Below are 19,918 nucleotides of genomic sequence, written 5' to 3'. Positions count from 1 at the left end.
CCTCAGTGGAAGAGTGTTGGCAAGTGGTATGGGTGGAGGAGAAGACGCTGCGGGTAACGTACCCCTCCCCCTTTCATAGATCCTATTAAAGACAATAGTCTAAAAGGACCTTTGGCGAAAAAATTTTGGTCTGTCTGTCTTTACAATTGTCTGTTTGTGCGCCCTAACGATACCTCAAACGGCACCAAACGGCCAACCCTATCCGCAGCGCCCACCAATATTGCTCAAGGTCTAGCGTTCATAGTTGTGCGATTGTCAATTAAAAAGCAATTATTGCGCATATCTGAGGCGCCACAACAACGCTTCGATGTTTTCTATGCCTGCCTTTATACTAGAAGAGGCACACACAAGTAATTCTAAGAAATGTAGCGTTTAATCGTGCTGCGCTGACAGTGCAACGCGGTGCTCAGAAAGGTGTTTCCAACGCTTTGCTACGACGTCACGGTAGTGGCACCTGCCCGTCGCTTTGCGTTCTACACCCTATCACCTCCGAGACTGGCGCGCATCTTTCTCCGCGGGCTGCACGCCTTCATTTTCGAAGATAACTGCCAGATGGCACTTGTGTCTAAAGTTGCCTCGACGCGCTCATTCGCCTCCGCTACACGTTCGAGGCACTCTAACGCAGCGCCTGCAGAATACCATTCACATATTCTTGCGCGGAACATCCAATAATGAACGTTTTGTTCACTCTCTCCAGATGCAAGACTATCGTCTTTCGACGACATTTGTGGTGTAAAATGCAGATTTGGAACCAATTTTTTTATATCACTGTAGCTTGCAAGTTTATCGACGCAAGGAATGCACATGAACCGACACGGGACACTCCCCTTGCACAGAATTTCGAGAGTACGAATCTTTATGATGATCGTGTCTCGGACTAATGGAGCAGAGAATACTTGTACACTTATATCGACACTAGTTGCAGCGCATAAGTCATGTCAATGAATGTTTTGATGGGGCTGGTCTGGCCGTTAAGTAGCAGCATTGAATGTAAAGAACAGCGGCTATGAAATAATGAGGTAAAGTTTTGACTCTTCTGGTGGGAGCGTCGTTTACAATCGCAGTCTTCTTTCTGAAAAAGGCTGGTTTCAGGGGAGCCGAAACGCCTTATTTTTATTATTTCGCGGTCAGCGTTCTTTTGTTCTTTATGAGTGTTGTTAGGTCATGGAAAGTGGAAAGTGGTACATATAATACTGCGTTCGCACAGTCTTCGTTCGTATCTTTTCCCTGTTTCCGTTTCTGTATTGTCTCGCAGATAGGCTGGTTTTGACAATATGTGACGCATCTCACAAGAATACTCTTAGAGACGTTACTCCACAGACGTCGACAGGAAGTAGCCATGTACAAGCAGCTTCCTGCACAAAGTACATCGATCCAGCTCACCAGAATGTCACTGTGGTCACGAAGATCAAAATTTTCGTCACGTTCTTTTGGAGTGCGTAAAGTACGAAAATGAAGAGAAAAGTAAAGCAAGAAACTGGCATGTTTGGATAGACTCATATAAAAAAAATCAAACAAACTTAAGCCATAGCCAGAGATACATCTTCAGAAAAAGGCGGACATCTCCCTGAAAGACTTCTTAGTGGAGAGCGGACTGGATAAGCGCTTGGGATATACAGCTATGTCGTGATTTATGGAATGAAGTGTTACTACATATACAGTGAGTATAAATAGAAAGGTGGGCGTGGGAACGTTTTAAGGCAGTGTGAACTGCTGCAAGAAGACTGTACATCGCCATGTTCTTTCAGCTTCTTTCAGAGTGCTATTATGCTTTTTTTGATGTTCGTTTGCTGACTGTTCGTTTTGGGTAACATTAGTTATATTTTTTAATGCGAAACTTATCTATATGGAGTAGTTGAGGTAATGCGGATCTCAACCTCTCCACAGCAGAACAGTTATAAGAGAACAGACAATAGGCTTGCTCTTTGTGGTAATGATTGCACTCGGCCGAAGGCACGCGAAGGTCGCGCGGCTCCCGATAGCGTTTGCCGGCGAACACGGTCCTTCCTTGTTTTGAGTGCGAAGCACATTAAAGGGCTACGCTGTCGGATGCTTTCGTCGCCAATTGGCACAACGCAGGCAAAACGCCATATAGTATAACCGGCTGTGTAGCGTATTCAGGGCGCACTCTTGCCAAAGCGAAGTATCTTCCCTATTGTTCCTCGAGCGCCTTTGTGATGACATAAAATGCGGACATTGTAGCTATGGCTAGAGCAACACCACAGCGGAAACTACGTACAAAAGTTGAAAGAGTAAGCAAGCGATAAATGGAAAGAAAAAGAAAGAATGGAGAAATAGGGGGGGGGGGGTAATAGAAATAAAGAGAGAAAACACAGCTGAATCAGCATAATGATTGATATGTGGGATTTAACGTCCCAAAACCACCATATGACTATGAGAGACGCCGTAGTGGAGGGCTCCGGAAATTTCGACCACCTGCTGTTCTTTAACGTGCGCCCAAATCTGAGCACACGGGCCTACAACATTTCCGCCTCCATCGGAAATGCAGCCGCCGCAGCCGGGATTTGAACCCGCGACCTGCGGGTCAGCAGCCGAGTACCTTAGCCACTAGACCACAACGGCGGGGCCTGAATCAGCATTAGAAAAGGAGGAAGAGAGGAGGAAAGAAAGAAAATCAAAGATGACTGCTCAGCTCCTCGCTTCCTTGATGCTTAACACCACTAGTCCAAAGCTGCCTTAATTTCTTTTTTTTTTCAGAAATTTTTATTCTTTTAACTTTTAAGCCTGTCTTTTATTTGTGGGTAACGTAGGGTGGAAACTCGTTCCTTGTTATTAGAGTAATTACTAACGTGTTTGGTTACTTTATTTTCTATGAACGAAGCCATTTCGTAATCTTAATTACATTAGTATTCCCTTTTGCCATACGCTATATCACACTGGAATAAATTACCAGAAGTAGTAGTAAGCGCTAATACAACTGAATCATTTGTTCAGTATTTAAATAACATTTCGTTTGATATGTAAAGTTCTGTTTCTGCTGAAACGTTTTGTGGCAGTTGATTCTCGCGTTCCCTTTTTATGCATAGTGTTCAACTCATTTGTTGAATTATTGTACGTGCATGTTTTATCACTTATAATGTGTGTTTGTTATTGCGAATCGTAATAATTAATTAATTAATTATTTTATTTTGCTTGTTGATTGTGGTTTACTACTTAAGTTATTGATCGTTGTAAGCTTTATTGTTGGTATTGTTTTTTTACTGATATCCCCACTCCTGCCTGGGCCCGAGTAGGGCCTGCAGTATTTGTAAATAAATAAATAGAGATAACACACATAGCAGTGCCTGCCACACGCGATTTTGTGCGCGTGCGCGAATCTCCTGCGAGGTCTGCGATTTTCTTCTGGAACGTCACACGGAGCGTTCACCTACGTCATACTAGTAACGATGTTGCTAGTTGCTGTCAACTCTAATGAGCAAGGAAGCTTACTTATAAAGCAAATTAAAACTACCAAAATTAACGACCATTACAAATTATCCGCCAAAAGTGCGCACGTACACAGTGCAATGACACAAGTCAAGCCTCTCGGGCTTCCGGTTTTGGTGTCAGGGTTGATTCAACTTTCCTGGGCCCAACGTCCCTGCGTCAAGCACGGCAGGACAGCGTTTGCAATAGTTTTCCACCTATAGCGTCGCATATCCCAAATATTCAACAGTTTTATATAAGGTATTGTAGTGCTTACGGAAAATAGCCTCATTTTTTTGTCATGGTCGACAGCATTGCAAGATTAAAGCGCATATAGTCCGAGAAAAAAAAAGGGGGGGAAACTTGCGCTTCAGTTACTGCTAAAACAGAAGATCTTTCTCTCGCCGATCCTGTTGACTCGGCTCAGAAGATGAAGCCGGCGGCGGGTCTATTGCGCTGGCAAGTTAGGCTTTCAGCTCTCCCATAGTAATGTACCGAGTACTCACATCATTAACCTCTTCTTCGAAACACGATGTCTCGCCAGGTGAAACAGGCACAGCTCATTGATTTGCCACATTAGGGCACATCGCGCTCTAAATCGTCGAACGTTTGTTTTCAAACATGCCATTGGCGATACACGTAGTATCACAGCACGCTGTAACTCAAGCACACACTTACTTTTCTAAGAACACAAGCAAACAAATGGGGGGTGCGGGGGCTAACGGCCAATTGACTTCCAAACTAAGCGGGACCACCTACCACGGTGGCGTAATAGATTACATAGTAGCTTGACGAGCGGCTGCGGTACATTATTAAAAACGACGCAAGCTTCGCAATGGTGGTGCATCCCATTACAGCGTGCAATACAAGACAAAACAAAGTGTACGGTGGCAGCGCCTCGTCGGTTGTTTCTCGGTCATTGTCTGGTGTCGTGCGTACGAGGCTCAGAATACTTTACGCGGTTAGTCATTTGTTGTGCACCCGGCGACAACTTCCTCTAGCCGCATAGCCAACTCGGCAGAACGAAAGCGCGCCCTTTTGAGTGCAGAGCACTAGATGGACCTGACTTGCCATCCATCCATTCATCTCGTGTGGCGTGATCACGCTCAGAGTAAAGCACCCAATGCAGGTCATAACAAGGCTATAGCAATGTTCGTAATCTTGTTAAAAAGACCGACCATGGTCTAATATATAATAATTAACAAAAATAATTGAGAAGTAATCGCGAATTCAACTAATATCGCTAGAGTCGTTTCGGAACCCTGCGGCTGACTCCGGCGTGGCGCAAGGCAAGGCGCCAATGCCTGGCCGAAGGAGTGAGTTCACGTCCTTCTACGCGTGACGAGGCGTTTACATAGGTTAGGTGCATCCTACATCGGCGTCACCACGTCTGATGGGGGAAACAACCTGTCAGAACTCGCTACAGACAACGCGTGTGTAACCTGCCGTAAGGAGCAGAGAAACGATTAAGCACCACAAGGTACGGCGTGCCTGTCGCTAACCGAGTTTGCGAATCTCCCTAACCAGATTCTGCTCGTGCAGGGCAAACCCTGCACGCTTAACTCAAACACTGGCGGGCGCCTTTGGTAAAAGCAGCAGTGGGAACTCAAAGAAAAAAAAAAAAAACGGGAAACGCTGCATGGGTGCCAGTGCTGCGCAGTTACTACTCAAGTTTCACACTAGTGCAACCGTCATGCGCTTCTTTTTTTCTTATTTTTTTTTCCTTTTCTAAAAGCAGGGAAGCCAGCCTTACGGTTGTCTTGCTAGCTTCGCGCGTTCGACTTGTAGGCCGCAGCGTGTACTCAGCCAGTGCAGCGAATCAATCGCGCACCTTCACTCTGGATTGACCTGCTTCGACTCCGGAAACGCAGCCCTCTCAGCTGCACTGGGTCAGCCGGACGACTTTTCTGGACAGAACACAAACTTCTAGGGGACAGTGAGTATACACTATCCTCAACGTGACACTCTATATGAGGGCCTTGCTGAGGTTTCTTAGAGGGGATGTACTGAACGACTCGTTGCGAAAGTTCGATGATTATGTATGCCTATTGTTTTTGGGCAGTGCTGTGGGACGACTTCGCCCGATGGTTACACTTTCTTACCTTTTGTTATTATTTCGCAACACTATTCCTCTTCCTAAGCACAGGGTAGCCTACCGGAGATATTTTAGGTCAACCATTTCATTTTCCCTGACCCCTTCTCCATCTCTCCCCCACTCTCACACTCTATCCGAGCCTCCTTCCTCTTGTGCGTGTGTATCCGTACTTGGAGTCTTAACGGCCACCCATTGCGTCAGAGGAAAATGAAGGCTCCGGTGCCTGACGAAGTCGTGTTTAAGACGACAGTTATAGCGCGAGAACACAACGACGACGCAGATGCAAGAAGGACGCGAAGGACTTCGTGTCCTTCTTGTCTCTGCGTCGCCGTTCTGTTCTCGCGCAGTAACTATCTTCATGTCATATCAACTAGCCCAAGCTGCCACACTTCGTGTTTAAGCTTTGGCGGGATGCATCACAAATACGAAAAAAAAAACGCACAGCAGAAAGACCACAAGAAGAGAGGAACGTTGGACAAAAGTGGGCTGATATTGCAGTTACCGTCTAAAGTTCGTCAGGAACGTGAAGCGCCGCTCTGTCAAGGACGCTTGCCTTTTGTGTACACAGCTGTTTACGGTTTACTCGTGATACCCTTATTCGGCGTAGTGCTGTTCAAAAAAAACACGCAAGTGGGCCGCGCCATAATCTCTTCGGCAACTTACAACAAATTAGATGGGAAATTACACGTTCTCAAACATTCACGACGATGTTAGAAGTTGGGCTGTCACTAGATAGATTTCTGCAGATATGACTGAAAAAAAAACTCAGAAATTTCGACAAATTCAAACGAAGATTCACGCACCACACTTCAAAATGTCTGCAGTTAGGTCAACCATTTCGTTTTCCCTGACCCCTTCCCCGTCTCTCCCCTACTCCTACTCTCAATCCGAGATCTGCAGTTAGATTAAGGTTGGTGTGGTATAAATTGGTGAATACTTTGTGAGTTTTTTTTAACGTCGGGGAATGGAATGACCACCTCGTGCGAATAATAAAAGAATTAAAATGCAAATTAGGAGCAAGTAGAGGCATTTTTCCCACTATCGCATAAATGCAAACACCACCGCTTCCGAAAAAAAAAAAGACTACGTCGTAAAATCGCAGCCTGCATGCTTTGGGCGATCGTTTCGCAAATTTAAAAATTAACCTCTTTCAAACGCTTCACCAAAGTGCGATGAAGACCATAAAAAATCTACCGAGTTTCCATCTCCTGCACAGTTGCTAGTGACACCGTTATAAATCAGTACTTTTCGCAATAAACTGCTTTTTTTGCCATTTCACTCCTGATTTATAGGGCACACTACCACTGCAGCTACAAAGCTCTGCGCTCGTTGGACAACCAGATTCAATTCAAGTTCTTTTAAATCATGCTGTCTCTCATTTCCACATCTTTAGCGCTAGCAGTGTATAAAACGATTATTTAAGTATTTTTTTTTTCTTTTCTCGGGTTGTGTGTAGCGGTACATGTATGGATCATAAGCGTGGATGTACAGCTGGTTCCATAGACAACGTTCAATGCACCATCCAGATCTGCAGCCCCTTAAGCAACCCCGCTAAAACATTAATAAAGCGACGCTGCCGGCCCACTCGGCTGCGTTGCGATTTTAAACTTTTGCGACAGCGTAGAAATCAAGCACATGTACGCGTACAGTGTAGAGGGGTCGTAGGGTGGCCACCACCGCCTTTGTAACCTAAGGGGTGTGCCAAGTATTCCCCATAACATTTTTCAGTAGGAGCACTTTCGTTGTTCGAAGTGTTTTAAGTGTAGGGTAATTAATGGTCACTCAAGTTTCTGACAATAACGGTGGCCGGTCAACCCTAATTCTGCATTCAAAGTACTATCAACTTCTTGCTTTTACCTTCAACCAAAAAGCTGGGGGCCAAAGGCAAGTGGTTGTCAGAAGAAGGCCGTCGCCAGATTTATTTTGCGCATCCATTGCGAACCATATTTTCTTACAGGCTTGACCAACAGTGGGGTGGGGGGTGAAGGTGAACACGGCCTCATCAAGTGTAAGGCCCACGGTTCGGCCTTACGCACTCCCGTAGTAGAGTACCAAGGGCTCAAAGTTGTTCTATTATGTGATTCTTAAAGATAAAAGAAGAGAAAAGTGAGCCCCGTGACTGTCTGCATCAGAGTGCGACACCTCAACAGTAGTTCACAAGGGATGGGGTAAGTAGGGATTTAAAGGATAGGATCAAAGAGTAAATAGACAGAGGGAGGAAGGAGAGAGCGAGGCGCAGGGACAGTGAACGACAGAAAACGACGGAAGTATAAAGAGGAGATAGGAAAGATGGACACGGTCGCAGGAGTCCGAGGACGGGGACTCTGCGAGAGCTCTTGTCGGCGTCAGGAGATGGCGTAGAGGGATCCCAGTCAGCCAGAGCTGTGCTGTCATCGGAGATCGCAGGGGCACAACCGGTCGGCACGAAATCCAGCGAGCGAATCGCCTCAAAATCGTTAACCACTTTTTTTGAAACAATGTGGGTTTTTTTTTTTTTTGCTTTTCTAACGGAGGATAGCTGGGGACGGCTTGAGGCCCTCCCTTAGTAGAATGTGCAGCACCAGTAGAATTGCTTACGATTTCTTCTAATCAGGTCGGTTTCCTTCGGACCAGGCGGAGGAAGAAGAGATCATTATTCAGTCCTCTGGGGCTGGGACGACTCTCTTCCCTCACGTAGTAGAGTATACCAAGTACTCGATCCAAAACATCGATCAGAACATATTTTGTTCCCCAAAAAGGCCGGTCGTGCAGTCCTCTGATGGCACCAGTGCCGTATCCAAGGAAACGGGGTGGGTAAGGCAGTCCTGACCTCACCGCTCCTCCCTTGCCAAATGTTTAGTTGTCCGTGTCGCCGTCGTCGCAGGTGCCCATCACACCGAAACACAGGTCCTGCATATACCGTACATAGAACGTTCATAGTGCGCATATGGTTTTAAAATAGACCCTGCTTTCTCCGTCGACCTGTTCGTCGGCCCGTCCATCTGTCTTGTTTTTTGTACTAGTCAGCGACTTCAAGTTATACATTACCGACCCAAGGACATAGTTTCGCTTCATCAGCACTCGTTTCTTGTATCGATCAGCTGCCAGATTTTTTTATGCTTCAACTTTTCCGGTGACCCAAAAATTTTACAAGCTTTCATAGCGACCACTACTTGCCAAAGTTAGCATTCTACATTCACCCCCTTCCCCCCCCCCCCCCACACAAAAATCCTGTGTAGGGCTCCGAAGGACACACTCAAGGGTTTGGCGCTGAAGGTCAAATAGGTAACGATGGTGCAAAAGGTGATCCCATTATTCTTTCACATTTCACTAAAGACCAGCATTTGATGTCGTGTACGCGCAAGAATATTGTATAAATTTCGTCATTATTTCGCACCCAAGTTGAAGTACCTCCCCCCGCCCCTGTCTTCCGATTTCCGATTTACTGTACCCAGAATTAGTAATTGCGCCTACCGTATACCTGTCATATTTCCCGCATACTATCTATAGCACACTTCAGCCCAGGACAGCATTTGCTTTCTTTCAAGCAATCTCACTGCAGTTGTTGAATTCTGGCTCTCGCATATGTGGCTGAACAACAGGGTGTCTTCTGCCTTTCTTATTCCTTTTTCTTTGGACACGATAGCGTTAAAAAGCTCGTTTCACGGAAATCCTGGTATCGGCGTCAGTGTCGGCGTCGTCGGTTGAGGGGAAAAAAAAAGAACTCGTACGTTACCGAAAAATCGTTAAATATGCAAACGAAATAAATTATGAAAAATTCCGGGTAATAAATTATAAACCCGGGTCGTTTGTGTAGCAAGCGGTTGTTCTACTACACATTCACGCGTCAGCTTGTGAAACAGGGAAAATAAATTCCTCTGCTTGCAAATTGATTGAAAGTAACTTTCGTGAAAGCGACGCGTTAACCACTGAGCCACCCCGGAGCACATAAAAAAAGTGTGCACACGAGAGAATACATCTTCATAAGGACCAGACGTGTGCTCTGCCGTTTTTGTGCTGGTTGGATAAAATATTAAGGAGGGACATTATGAGAGGTTTCATTCGTTGGATTTTGAACATTTCCTTATCATTGTGTTGTGATATGTGCATATGTGTTTTTGCTTAGGTGTGCTCGAGTGTTCTATATTTCAAGCACTGTTTCGTGTGTTTTCTTTTGAGATACGTGTTCAACTTTCACTCAAGGGCTAAGGAGTAGCCGGCGCCATACTTGTGCGCCAACATCTCCATATATATCATATCAATAAAAAATAAAAAAAGAAAGTAACTTTCGTGCTTTACAAACGAATGCGTCATGTATACATGCTTCACAATGGCAAGATGAAATGCCCCTGTAATAATAATGTGTGGTACAAGCGTACATTTCCATGGCGCATCATAATGACTTCATAGTTTATAGCCGGTCACCCACGACAAAAGACACACACGCAACTGCGCCTATTGCTGGTGCATAGTAAGTTCGAAAAGGTTTCATGCACTGTTTGAAGTGCGCACTATAGGCACAGGATGTCGCTATCACTTTCAACTATCAAAGTCGAAGCTTGAGGGTCTCCAAATTTTTCCACAGGAAGTTCAGGTAGAAGTTCACACAATTTCATAAATATATATATTTCAGGCAGTGGGAAGCTTGGAGGCCTGAGAAGGATTTGAAAATTTGCAAAAAAATTACCAAGGAATACGTATACGCTGTTGTGTTACGACTATCCGTGCGCTGCTACCACCAGGAATACTGAATATTAATGCGTGAAGAGCATATAGAATGAGAGGCTTTTGCCCTACACAGGGCGTAGTCAAGCCGATAAAGATGATGATAATGAGGATAATATAACCTGGTCAGAAGCAGGCTTAAGAAATATCTATTCTGCACATGGCGACGCTGTCGCTACTAAATATTTATATGACTTAGAGGCAAAATAATTAAGAAAGAAAGAACAAAACCAATTCGCTTTACAGTATGCTGAACTGAAGACACGCGAAGAAAGCTTCAACTCGTCATAGATCAGTTGATATAGAGTGCGAAGTATTCAAACTATGCCTCCAGAGGGCTTAAGAAGGCAGCGGATATAAAGACGCTTCCTCATACAATGAGAAAATCGATCGAAAAGCAGAGAATATGGAAAGTTTTCGACAAGAGAAAACAAAAAAGGAAAATTGATAAAACTGATTTTGATGCATTCCGCAGCTTCTAATAAAGGCTTTCTGGGCTTCTTGCACGTCCACTTACGCTCCGCAGTCATTATAAAGACTGCAGGTTCTTTATTTATTTATATATATATATATTTATTTGTTTATTTATTTATGCCTTATAGATATGTTTTAATCGTCTGCATATTTTCTACCAAGCTTCTAGTATACACAGCGTCCTCCTTCCGAGCGTCCCGAAATCGATTTGTGAAGAATGCTCGACATTCTCTCGCAAGTTGCGAAAGTTTCTCCTATGAGGCATCGATAGATCGCTACGTACACCTAGCATGGTCATTACTTTTTTTTTTTTTGAGCCATTTCCTTAGCTGTCTCATGAAACGTGAGAATCGATTGTCGGTAACGATGACAACGCCAATAATCGTAGTCTTCAAGGCTGCAAGTTTCAGCCTTAGAGGTACAGTAAGGGCAACTATTAAGTCGACGTTGGTTGTTAAAATAGTTGTCCAGAAACCTCGTAATGTTACTTTCGTGTCAAGGAAGGGCCTATTTTCAATTGAAAAACGCCAGGCCTGCGCGGTGGGCGCAGCACAGTCACAGTGAAATCTAGAAGAGTGGCCTTTCAGAGCTTTTCAAAACACTCATTAGGTAACTTCTGTAAGCACAATTGCTTGGTGCCCACTAGGACATTCATAATAAACTTTAGGGTAGCAGGCCGGCATTCGCTATGCTATTTTTCGTCATTCTTCTTAGAAGTGTAGGATCGGCTTAACACTTGTAAAGATTTTCTGCTAATTATCCACGCAGTGGCTGACGACGATGAGGAATTATGGCTGAAGTGGGTATGCGCCACAGTTAATAGAGGAACAAGAAGCTTTAGTGGTGGTTTGGAGCATTGGATGGCCCACTCGTTAGGCTATTCGCACTGTGCGACGACTGGTTGTTCTTTCGCTGTTGTAAAACACGTTATAAGTCGTATTAACGTGATTGCTTTCCCGACATCAAGCCTGCCTAAGGCAGATTTGACAGCAAGTGACAAGCTGTGGTGTAGCTCAGGGGTAGAATAGTGGGCTGGCAAACCGAATGAAGACCAAGTACAAATATAACATCAAAATTTTGCACAGAACTATCACAAGGCAAAAAACGGATTCCATATGAAGTAAGAGGTAAATCTTTTTTTAAAGTCCTCTGTAGATTGTCCCAAAAGAAAATAGCGTTCTTACAATCAATAAACGCATGTTCAATGGTCTCAGGTTTGTTACACAGGAGACAGCTGCTTCCCCATGGTACATACATCCCTCTTTCTTCAAGCCACGTTTTTACTGGCAAGGTTCCCGTATGAAGTTTAAAAAAGAAGGTTTCCACATTGGGTGGTATACACATGTTTTTCACTTGCTTTAGTACGTCATGACCATATGATTTTTCATACCTTGAACGGTACAGGGGCACAGGAAAAACATTCTGTATTGGGTCTTTGATAAGGCGCTTTCTTTTCACATTAGTTAGGTAATCTATCGAAAACCTCGCCCGTAAGAAACGATATGAGAACACAACTTCGCGCAAGAACGGTGACAAGGTGTGTCGTTCTCGCCTGTCTGAAGATACAAAGAAGTCAGGCATGTGGTGTAACAGCGTTGTTTGAATTAAAGAACGTAAAAAAGAGTCTCTCTGGTCTCTAATGAGCAGGAAACGTGATATTACTTGGTTAAGAAACAGATGGCACAGAGACAGCCCTCCTTGCTTAACTCGCCGAAACAAGTTCTTTCTAGATGTTCTCTCCCACGTAGAGCTCCAGATGAACGTGGCGAATATCCTGTGGACTTTGTGAATGGTTTAGTATGCTATTGTACAGACACTGTGACGTGAGAGTTCTATCCGTTAATGAGTGTTTCGTGGAAGCTGTTATAAAAGTGCGAGGTGTGTATAAGACTACCGACTGTAATGAAGATGTAATATCTTTGTTTGACGCGTTGTCACGCATGAAACACGTGTGATAGTGATTGTCATATTAGCTTGACCTGTAGTCAAGAAGGCAATAAAGAAAAAAAAGAATACTGGGCTGGCACCCCCAGCGCACCCGGGTTCGAGCCCCACTGTGCCATTGGTGCTAGGTCATGCCTGCCTAAGGCAAGTATGACAAAAAGTTACTAGCACCGGTGTAACTCAGTGGTAGAATATTAGGCTGGCACCCAGCGGGCAGGGGTTCAAGCACCGCTGTGTTATTAATACAAGTTTTTTTTCTATTTTCGCGCGATGTGGTTACGGACACCGGCGGCAGCGGTGGTAGACATCAACAACTGCGCGTGACCCAAAAAGTGATCTCATAACAGCTTTCGCTGTAAAATCATGTTTTAGTGGTGTGTATCGGGTTAGCGTTTCAAATTACCCGCCTCAAGAAGTGGGCTGACCGGACCGACTCACGTCACTGTTGCCGTGCACAACGTTGCCCGGCTTTACTGCGCTAGAGCAGCAGACCGGAAGCAGTGGGAGCTACAGCTGCAACAATGGCCATTGATCAATTTCCCTCCATTGACTTCAAGATTGCAGACGTTTTTTTGGTTTAACTGCGCCCCGCTAGATGGCACCACCTGTCCCGTGTAACCTCGTGAAAATTGAATTTCTAAACCACTCGCGCCATTCCCCGTAGTAACGTCCGGTGGTCCTTTTTTTCTTTTTCATGAATCAAACAGAAACGAACAAGCCCCATTTTATTGCGTCTCTTGATGCACGGAAGGTTCTTTATTACGGCAGCTAGATCGATTACTGGTGATTAATTGGAGGCGGTTCGTCTGATGTCATCGGGATCATTTTAAAAATGCTCTACTGTGGTGCACGTGTTCTCGTGCATTTAGCTTAATTTCTCGACAAGTTGGGGACTCTTGTTGATAATATTGTCGTTATATATGTCATGCATTGATCTTTCACTCCGACGTGAATTGTAATTTGACTTTAGTGCTCTTTAAAGAAGGTAAGTCCATATGCGGAAAAACGCGCTGCAGGAAACAATTTGGTTACGAATTTTTTATACCATGCATTCAATTTGTTATTCTGTGGGGGCAGTGCGGTATTGAGCACTGCTTACTGCGTCGCCTCACCTGTCGACTTTCCCACGGAGTTTAGCTGAAGCTTCATGCAGTGATAGAACTGCTGATCTAATTGTTCCAAAAGAGAAATGTTGCTCCATGCTGCTCCAAACAGTAATTGTTGTTAGTAAGCTGTTTCGAAAGGACACTGAGAGAATGGGAGTGACGAACTTTTACTGTTTGATGGACTCATAAGTCCTGAAGAAACTGAAAAGAATCTGCATACTATCACCTCAGGGTATTACTAGTGCGCAGCAATTATTGGCTCTCATCTCATCATCATCATCAATAATTGGCACGTTAAGCATATAGCTTGTAGACAGTTTTTTTTTTTTGAGCCAGACATGCAAGCATAATTATAAGGTGAAATGTGAAAATGAGCAGGATTTCTTTTATCTGATGCCGATTATCTACTGCTTATTTGGCAACAGTTATATGGGTCTGTGGTTACTTCTAAATTATGGTGCCCAGCTTTTCCAGTTTGATTTGGTTTCTGCCACAAATGCTAGTATTTTATTTATTTATTTATTTATTTATTTATTTATTTATTTATTTAAGTATTTTAAATTGCAGATCATTTCACAGCACATTTAGGAGAACCTGCCATTGTTTGCTACATGAAATTTACATTGATTGTTGTCTGTTAAATATGTTTCATTAGAAATAATAATACTTTCGAGATTATTCGAATATGATCTCAACTCCTACTAATGTATGGCAATTTAATATCTGCTTCTAAAAGAGTGATAGCTGCTCTGAGCCACCATTATTTTTCTGCTCTGAAAACGCCTATGGCTGCTCCAAAGCAGCACTTTTCCTGCTCCAAAATACGCTAAAAAAACGCACTTCCATCACTGCTCATGTCGCTTTGCGACCTTCGTGAAATGTCAATAGGTATAGTGCGGAACACGTAGAACACAGCACAAGCGCGTCAAGGACATCTTGAAATTAGGCACGTCCTTCTCTCATTTGCGCTGTGATCGAGATGTTCAAGAACAATTACCAAGTAGTCCAGTGTAAGTGATTCCTAAAACAGACAAAAGAAGATAAAAGTGAGCCCCGTAACTGTTTGCATCATAGTGCGGCAACTCAACAGTGGCTCACGAGGAATGGTGGTAAGGAGGGATTAAAAAAGGATAGGGATACAAATAGGGACAGGGACAGAGAGAGCCACATACAGAAGTAAAGAGAGGATAGAGAAAGATGGACGCGGTCGCGAGAGTCCGACGACGGGGCACCACTCAGCGGGAGCTCTTGTCAGCGTCAGGAGATGTCGTAGGGCGAGCCAGTCGGCCAGAGATGAGCTGTCGTCGGAGATTGCGGGGGCACAACCGGATTGGCAAGAAATCCAACAAGCGATTTCCCTCCAAGTAGTCCAGTTATCAATTGCTGTACAGGTATGCTAGGTATTTTGTCGCACTAAAAAAACATAGAATGCGTGATTGTCTACAGATGAATAACGAGCACCCACATGCATAGTCCCACCCTTTGGCATAAATGTACGCGTTGGGATCGGCAAACGCAGTCTGCCGGCACCGCGGTTGACGCATCGTTCTGGTAATTGTTCATAATTTCGCCGGAAAATAATTAATGATCACGCCTAGCCGAACCGCGCCAGAACTTGGCGTCTTATTCAGCATTCTTCTTTTAGCATTCCGTAGCTAGTAGAACAGTTTCATTGTTTTGTTTTTCGAGGTTCTGAACCTTTACAAAAACTCACAAGAGTGGAAGCTTGGGCTAGTTGGTGCGTATTCATATTTGCAAGGTGTTTCAGCGCGCGAACAAAGGAAAAAAGGACAGGGTAGACAGAAAGAGCGCTGACTTCCAACTAACTTTATTTCGCAGAGTGGCAAGAATTTATACTTCTAAAAAGGAAGATTACAGAGCATGAATGTAAAAAACAAGCCCAATCTACACACCAGTAACAGCACGTGTGACAGGTCCTCTAATGCCTCAAAGCCCAGCCAGGTAATCGCGTTCAACTTGGGATAAAGCAACCGATGAAGTGCTTACGCATTTATCTCCCAGCACGTGTATTTTTTCTGCTTCGATAATTTCTCGGGTAAGTTGCTCCCTGTGCCTTGCCAATATAGAGCACTGATCAAAGAGGGGGGTGCACCCACAATCTCGGCAATGAATGCCAAGATGCCCTTGTACCACATTGTGCACATTGTTTCGGTGTTCTCGCAGGCGTCTTGGCATTCATTGCCGAGATTGTGGGTGCACCCCCCTCTTTGATCAGTGCTCTATATTGGCAAGGCACAGGGAGCAACTTACCCGAGAAATTATCGAAGCAGAAAAAAATACACGTGCTGGGAGATAAATGCGTAAGCACTTCATCGGTTCCTTTATCCCAGGTTGAACGCGATTACCTGGCTGGGCTTTGAGGCATTAGAGGACCTGTCACACGTGCTGTTACTGGTGTGTAGATTGGGCTTGTTTTTTACATTCATGCTCTGTAATCTTCCTTTTTAGACGTATAAATTCTTGCCACTCTGCGAAATAAAGTTAGTTGGAAGTCAGCGCTCTTTCTGTCTACCCTGTCCTTTTTTCCTTTGTTCGCGCGCTGAAACACCTTGCAAATATGAAAACTTTACAAAAACGCTGCGCGCGTTCACATACTTCATTCTTCATTCCCCATTTTTCATTCTATCTTCAAGACGAAGCCACCGTCGAATGTTTTTTCATCGTTTTCGCTCCTCTTCGAAATAGGCACGGTTCAATAGCTCGAACGAACTGTTGGTAATTTTGCGAAAGAAGCCTTGGAAAGCATTATCATGCCTCTCGTTTGAGTGCGCGTATGTGGTGTGTTACAGCTACAAATGGGCAAAAATATACACTCTGTAGCAACAAAAATATCAGAGAGAAAGATAGGCGGCGGATAAATGATCACTTGAGTCGGCAGCGATACCTCCTTGATTATATAGCGTCTGCTTTACTTTGTGCATACCTTCAGCAACACACCATTCGAACGTACGGTGACTTAGAAAGGGGCTTCATTAATCGTGGCTCACTATTTCGAACGATATGAACAAGCCCAAAATCTTTCTTTTTATGCTATAGGGTACCTGAGTAAATTTATTGTTCCTCTCTCTCTCTCTTATTATTTGTAATGTAATGTGTAGCCGTGGTGCCCAGCCGCCTTTAGGTATTCATTTGTTCAATAGCTCTCCTATCTTGGTTATCGTTTTATTTTCATTCCGAAATTTTAAAATCTCACATTCGCGCGCGTTTCTCTTGAGCGCTCCTCTGCGTCACTGTGACGTTGTGTGCCGGTGTGTGCCCTAATGACGTCGCCTTATCTCGAAGGAAAAAGGAAGGTTACAGAAAATTTGTTTCAAAATGAAGATGTCGATGGCGGTCGACCGCGGTTCTTCTACGTTCTGGTTGGTCCATCCGTTCTGACCAATGACCGCAACGGAATCGTAATTCCGAGGTAGTGCTCAGATTCTGCGCATCTGTGAAGCTGTGGCGCTATTTCAATGGCACATGAGTGTTCGCGAAGCCGTCAAAAAAAAAAAAAAAGCAGTCTAAACCACAGAATTTTCTAAAATTAACTAGAGGATACTCTGTCGCTGCGATCGTTCAGCGACCATGGGAATGATGGGTTGCACACACATTTACCTAGTCTTCGCACTTGAGGGCGGCGAATCGTACTTGCGGCTTCGTTTATTACTGTGTGTCGGTTTTGTTTTGAAAAAAAAAAAAAGATTGAACCCTTCTTAACTTCGTGACCCGATTTTGAAAGGTAAGTCTAGAAGAATAAGATGGTGAAGCGCAACCGCTGAACATTTGCTAATATTTGTTTCGTAAGAAAACATCTCCGAGCCACACGAACACACACGGAGCCAAAAGCAGGCCAGAAGTACGAAGAATAGACAAATGTGTGTACCACCCGTCATTCCCATGCTCGCTGAAGCGCCGTGCGTTGCAGCTTCCATAGACACTAGCTCCAGAGTTCCCTCTAGTGTATATTAGGAAACTCTATGGTCTGAACTAGTCGTGCAGTGACTCGGACGTCGTGATTTCTCGCGCAGATTAAACCTTTTACGTATTTATTACTTTTGCGTTTTCGAGACCTTTAGATGCTACAGTCATACACACGGTAATCACATCTAAATTGCCTCGAGTTACATCTCGCGTTATGTGATAGATTTGGGTGAATGGTGGTGATTTCTTTCGTCTTAGAAATTCGCAGTCTTTGTTCCTCGATTGTTAGCTTTTTCGTTCCCTCTTGTGCCCACTTGTCTCAATGCCCACTTGCCCACTTGTCTCAATACGGCCTCGCGGCCCTATTAAGACAAGTGGGCATTTAGTGCTAGCCACAGGTCTGAAACCCACCCATGCTAACGGTCCCCGGTCACAAAAGTTAGCTCCTCAAGGGCCGAGAGACAGGGCAGAAAGTTGAAGTGATGAGGTGGGAAGGAGGGGGATCGAACAGTGTCAGGTAATGTTGCCATGTAAAAGGTCTCTAGCATGTCTATATACGGGCGCAATGGTGATCGTCGTCACGATTCAAGAAACTTATCGATTGACTAAAATCAGGACTGGGATTCAGAAGTGTACCGTCTTTGTTCCAAGTTTATGTGCCAACAAATGGTGACTGCTGGTGATTCCTCGTGCAAAATACGTTTGAGACCAGTCACGTCTGCGTAGCTTACCCCCAACGAAGTGCAATCGAAATGTGGAGGAAATGAATGCAAGCCGCATTTAGCAAGGTGAAATAACTTTTTTTTTTCTTCTGAAGCACAAAATAACTGCAAGAGCATGCTCGCGATCTTGGGCCCCTGTGGTGCACGCAATACGGTTATACAATACTGTGGACGCTCCATTTTTTTTACTATTTCATAATAGGAATCGGGAGCTTGTGAGCAATAATATAGAATGTTTAGGATGGTCCGGGATAGGTTTGCTAGGAAATACGTTATGCATGAGGGAGGAAAAAATATGCAGGAGAGCTCCCCTAACAATTTAATGTTTTCCTACTAGTTCTTCTTTTGAGAAATCGAACTTATCAAACTTGAAAGAAATAAACCCTACCATTACGGCGTAGTAACGGTTACAGTTTACTTAGTGTAGCCCTTACTGACTCAATTTCGGTGTCACAATGCTGGCGAAGGCGTGGGGTGGGGTGGGAGGGGGGAATGTTTTAAGGGGGGTTCGAGCTTCTCCGTAATCTAGCGATTCTGCGCGTATATATATATATATATATATATATATATATATATATATATATATATATAGTGGGAGTAATAATTCAATGGGCAGTTAGTCTTCGTGAAGGTATGGGATATGGCACAACGGGAGCGTTGTCAACAAGGATAAATATATTTATTTCCCAACAGTTTCGGGAGGGGACCTCCCTTCATCAGGGGATGAGTTATACTGACATGAGCTTCCAAACTTCCTTGCTGCCGCGTCCCTCTCGCCTTGAAAGACGTTTGCGAGAGTGAGAGGGAACTGGAAAAAGGAAAAAAAAAAACAAAAAGGGAAGAAAAGAGACGAAAAAAGAAAGAAAAAAGTAAAAAAGAGGAAGAACCACTGTCAACACTGAGAACGAAGCCAACTGTCCGTCTACATCCACCTACGGTTCATATCACGTGCTGTTCAGTTCTTGGCGTGTGTCGGGCCACCCAAGATTGTCGCCGCGGTGCCGGGACGGTCCGGGACGGCGTGCCTAAAGAAAGGGGTTTCCCCGTAATTTGTCGTTCGGCGGGCGGCGGGCGGTGTGTGTAAAGGAAAGGTTTCTCGTTAATGGGTCGGTCGGCTATTTATCTTTAATCTTCGTCCGTTTCCCTTCACTGGTCATGAAGTGGTAGGCGAACGTAGACACATTGTATGTGAATGTGGAAAAAAAAAAAAGAAAGACAGAAAGGACAGTGTACACGTACGAGTCAGTCAGAAAAAAGCATGGTCTCCAGCTATCAATCTTTGTGACCAATTTTGTCCTGGCTTACTTCTCGGAGGCAGTTGAGTTTTCCGGGGTCCTCGTTGATACCGGCTACTAATGTACGAAATTTGAAAATAAAATATGCCTCACGCTGTTCGCGCTCGCGTCTGTTTGAAAAACCGGACTGCAAAAAAGTTACGCTAATATTTTCAAAACTGTGGTTTGGCAGGCGCATATGTGTAGATAAAGGTAGCTTCGGCAGTGAAGTGGCGTGGTACCGGTGAT

This window comes from Rhipicephalus microplus, chromosome 10 (genome assembly GCF_043290135.1).
Source record: "Rhipicephalus microplus isolate Deutch F79 chromosome 10, USDA_Rmic, whole genome shotgun sequence".
NCBI classification, from domain to species: domain Eukaryota; kingdom Metazoa; phylum Arthropoda; class Arachnida; order Ixodida; family Ixodidae; genus Rhipicephalus; species Rhipicephalus microplus.
Note: the sequence above shows the minus strand (reverse complement) of the source record.